This window comes from Arachis ipaensis, chromosome B08 (assembly GCF_000816755.2).
Source record: "Arachis ipaensis cultivar K30076 chromosome B08, Araip1.1, whole genome shotgun sequence".
NCBI classification, from domain to species: domain Eukaryota; kingdom Viridiplantae; phylum Streptophyta; class Magnoliopsida; order Fabales; family Fabaceae; genus Arachis; species Arachis ipaensis.
This window is the reverse complement of record NC_029792.2, coordinates 26777584-26782658: the sequence shown is the minus strand read 5'-3', so window position 1 is coordinate 26782658 and position 5075 is coordinate 26777584.

The window sequence follows — 5075 nt, the reverse complement described above, 5'->3', positions numbered from 1 at the left end:
AGTAATTTGGTGGGTGTTGGTTGTCACGAAAGGGTCCACCAATACTATTGTCTTGACATGCATTGTAGAATGGTCGTCGTCCATGGTACTTTGGAAGGTGTTGTTGCCTAAAGGGTTGATCAGATCCTCGTGGCTCCGTCCATCTCTGATTGTTTTGATCTTGATGCATGTTCCTGTTATAATTTCCATTCCTTGCAACAACATTGGAACCAAACTCAAAGCGACGGGGGTGAGAACTCATAATGGCTAATAAAAATTAAAAACGAAAATAAAAACAAATAACCAGGTAAAAGAAAATAATTACAATAACCAATAATAAGGCACACAGTTGCAATTCCCTGACAACGGTGCTATTTTGACGATCGGATTTTCTGCTAGTAAAGAATTTCACAAATATAATCGCGTTGCTAGTATAGTTTCTAAACCAACAGAGAATCCTTCCGTACAAAAGTTTGGTTGTCACAAGTAACAAAACCCAATAAAATTTATAACCGAAGTATTTAAACCTCGGGTCGTCTCTCAAGGAATTGCAGGGAAGTATGATTTATTATTAGTTATGAAAAATTGTATATTTTTTGGTTTTTGAAATAGGGAACAAGTAAATTAAATGGCAAGAAAAATAAATTAGTAATTAGAAACCTTTTGGCAAGGTATGAGAACTAGAAATCATATCCTAGTTATCCTTATCAGGTGTGATGAGAATTGGATTTCGCTCCCACTTAGTTAACCCCTACTAAATAAAGGAAAGTCAAATGGACTAATTAATTTGATCCTCAAGTCCTAGTCAACTCCTGTGGAAAGACTAGCTTTAGAGCGATCCAAATCAATCAGCAATTCCGAAATCTCAATCAACTGCTGAGTCTGATAACTCAAGTGTTACCAATTACTTAACCAAAGCCAAAAGGGAAAATAAATCTACTTAAATAAAAATGCCTTCAGATTGGAAGCAACAGTAACATAAATAAAAGAAAGAAATATTAAATCTGAAATACCTCAAATTATATTAAATAATGATATCAATTCTAACATAGAGTTCATAGGCCAAATTGAAAAGATAAATAACAATTAAAGTAATAGAATAAATAAAAGTAGAAAATAAATTAAAGAAACATTGAACCTGTGATTGAAGCGAAGTAACCTAATATAAATCCTAAATCCTAATCCTAATCCTAATCCTAAATCCTACATCTAAAACCTAAAATTGTGAATTATGAATATTGTATCAATTGTGTTAATCCTTGTTTTTGATTTCCCCATTCTCTGGCTTATATTCTGTGTTTCTGTCTTGGATTTGGGCCGAAAAAGGGTCCAGAAATCGCTGAGGGCGTTTTCTGCGGATTCCTGCACGTGGCATTCGTCACATGTGCGCGTAGGTCACGCGTTCATGTGGTTTGGAGTTTTTTCTGGTCACGCGTACGCGTCAGTCATCCGTACGCGTCATTTGCGTTCTGCTCAAGGCACGCGTTCGCGTCGTCCACGCGTACGCGTCGCTGCCATTTTTCGCTAGGCGCGCGTCCGCGTCGTCCACGCGTGTGCGTCGCTACCTTTTCTTCAAAACTCCATTTTTGTGCTTTCCTTCCAATTTTGTATGTTTCCTTTCTGTCCTCCAAGCCATGCCTGCCCTATAAAGCCTGAAATTACTTAACACACAAATCACGGCATCGAATGGTAATAATGGATAATTAAATTTAATGGTTTTAAAGCATAGGAAACATGTTTTCACATATATTATAAAATTAGGAAGGAATAGTAAAACCATACAATTTACATGAATAAGTGGGTGAAGAATTGATAAAAAAACACTCAATTGAGCACAAGATGAATCATAAAATATGGGTTTATCAGGTTCCTTGGTGTGCAGAGAGAAAGGGGGGCTGGGTTCTGTGGACTTGTGTGTGAGTGAGGAGAGGGTTTATATATATATATATGGGATAAGTACTTTTTTCGTCCCCAAAGTCTGGGGTCAAAATCAAAATCATCCCCAACCTTTTTTTCTTATTAAAATCATCCTCAACGTTACAAAAAGTTATAAAATCGTCCTTTTTACAAAAAATAATAATATTTTGACAATTTTACCCTTAAAACAAATAATATTAAAAAAAAATAAGAAAAACCCTAACCCCCCCCACTCCTACAAGTTTCAACTTCCTTCTTCCTCATTCTTTCGGATCGTCAGTGAGGGGGTCTTCCATGATGGGATCATCGGTGGTGGGAGATCCGGTGACGCCGCCGCCTCCGATGGCAGGGAAGAAGGCGGTGACGGTGACGATGACGGTGGTAGATCTCAGTGGCGGCGGCGGCGTTTCTCGGCGGCAGAGGCGTAGCGGTGGCTGCGCACGAGTTTCCCCTCTCTCTCCTCTGCTCCCGAGCTCTCTCTCTCTCTCCTCAGATCTCGCTTGCTCTCTTTCTCCTCTGGCTCTCTCTTCCTCTAGCGACCACCACGGCCACGGCGCACTCAACGGCGGTAGCAGTTCGGCGATGGCAGGAGCCTCCTCCTCTTCGCGGTGCTCGGCTTCGATGTTCGACATGCTGAGATTTAAGAACATGAACATTCTTTTTTTAATTCTTTTTAATTTCTGTGGTTGTTGATTTTGGATTTGAAGTGCAATTGATGATTGTTGAACTGTTGTCAAATTTAAGTTTGTTAGTGATTTATTTTGCTGAATTTGTTATTGTTCAATTTGCTGATTTGTTGTTGTTACTGGTGAAGAAGGGAAAAAGAATTGTTGTCCCTACTAGTAAGTCATCTCATCTAGAAGAGCTTCTAAGGATTCACACCCCTCAATTTTCAGGCTGTGAAGGCTGAGAAAGGATGGATCTGAATGGGTTCTAACAAAACTAGAACTGCTTTTAGACTTTCCCTCATCAGAATAATCGTAATTGGATAATCTCATGTCTATTATATCATCCAAGAGCTTTCTTAAAAACTCCATCTCATCTTTCTCTTGCTTTTCCAAATCAGACATTCTCTCACAGAATTTGTGCTCTTCTTGATATCCCATTTGAGACCTCTGTTCCTGTTTCTACACCTTCCACTTTATTTTCTTTGATTTTCTCTCCCATGATGAGGAACCTCCTGATCTAGCACTATCTTCAATCTCCAACGAGGTAACAAGTCCTTTATGCTTTGCTGCAAACAAAAGTGGAAGTGGGAACCATAATATAAAAGACCCAAATGGCCAAATTTAAAGTTATAAGGTTTCTTCCTATTCACCAAGATGAGGAAAAAGGGAAAATAGGTTCATCATCATGTCTTAAACACACATCAAAATATAAAGGCACATCCCCAACCGCACCTTGGTTGAGTCCTCCATTGCCGAGACACACACAAAGGAACTCTAAACAAAAAGCATCACAAGATCAAAGTGAAAGCTTGGCTTAAGGGATTCGTCGTCGTCGTTGTTGGGCCATCGCCGAACTGCTTCCGCCGTTGAGTGCGTCGTGGCCGTGGTGGTCGCCGTAGGAAGAGAGAGCCAGAGGAGAAAGAGAGCAAGCGAGATCTGAGGAGAGAGAGAGAGCTCGGGAGCAGAGGAGAGAGAAGGGAAACCCGTGCTCAGCCACCGTCGCGCCTCTGCCGCCGAGAAACGCCACTGCCGCCACTGAGATCCACCACTGTCACCGTCGAGCAGAGCCACCCCCTTCTTTCTCTCCCCCCGTTTCTCTCTATATCCCTTTCTTTCCTTTTTTTATTTATTTTATATTTATTTTATTTTATAATTATATTTATTTTATTTTATTTTTTTAATGAGAGGGGTAGTTTGGTAATAAAAAAAATAAAATTGGTAAAAAGGATGATTTTAAAGCGTATTTGAACGTTGAGGATGATTTTAATAACGAAAAAAAGTCGGAGACGATTTTGATTTTGACCCCAGACCTTGGGGACGAAAAAAGTACTTACCCATATATATATATTCATTTTTTAAAAATTAAAAAACTGGGAAAAAACCGTTCGATTCAAATAGTTCACCGGTTAACTACAGGTTCAACCAGTTTTTTATCGGTTTTTTCTCAACAGTTTTGTGTTTTAACCGAATCAGCTAGATGACCGATTCTCGGTTGAACCGACCGGTCCGGTTCGATTTTCAGAATAACGGTTTATACAATTTTTTATTTGAAGTAATGGAAAGGACGCTTATTCGTGCGTTTTTAATTTTGAAATTATACGTTTTTTAAATTAATATAACTTGTTTTACTTTTTGAGGAATCTACTAGTGGCACATAAAATAATATGTTATATATAAATTATAAGCATTACATCTATTGAAGATTCACTTGTCACAGTGAGATGGGATTTTTACTCACTCTCAGGTTCAAGGATTGAACCTTAAAAAGCCACTTTTTGAAGGGAATTCAAATAGATATTTTTACAGTGATCCACACCCCACTAGTCTACGTGTGGAGTGTGCGGATCAAGGAGGAAGTACGGGTTAACTGCCTAAACCGAGTCCGGTTCGTAACAAAATTGTCCGATTTCAACTTTTGACCGCCATTGATTGAGTTAATTACAAGTCCGATCTTAATAATGAACCGAACTGGATTGGGCATCAATTCACTGTTTTTTCAGTCGAACCGATCGGTCCGATCCGATTCGGTTCTGATAACTATGACAAAGTCGTTTAGACTTGCATTTTTACGAGTTTGTTTTTAGAGACAAATATCTATCTTTTACTCACTCTTAGGTTCAAGGATCAAACCTTAGAGACGCCACTTTTGAAGGGGATTCAAATAGATGATCCTATAGTGATCCACACCCCACTAGTCTATGTGTGGAGCACGCGGGTCAAGGAGGAAGTGCGGGTCATCAACTGCCTAAACTGAGTCTGGTTCGTGATAAAATCATCTGGTTTTTAACTATTTGACCGCTTTTGACCGAGTCAATTGCAGGTCTGGTCTTAATAATGAACCAAACCGGATAGGGACTTCGGTTCACTGGTTTTCTAGTTGAACTGGCCGGCCGGTCCGGTTCTGATAACTATGGCTAAGTTGTTTAGACTTGTATTTTTACGAGTTTAATTTTAGGGTTAAATATCCATCTATTTAATTTTAGAGTTTAATTTTACGAGTTTATTATTATT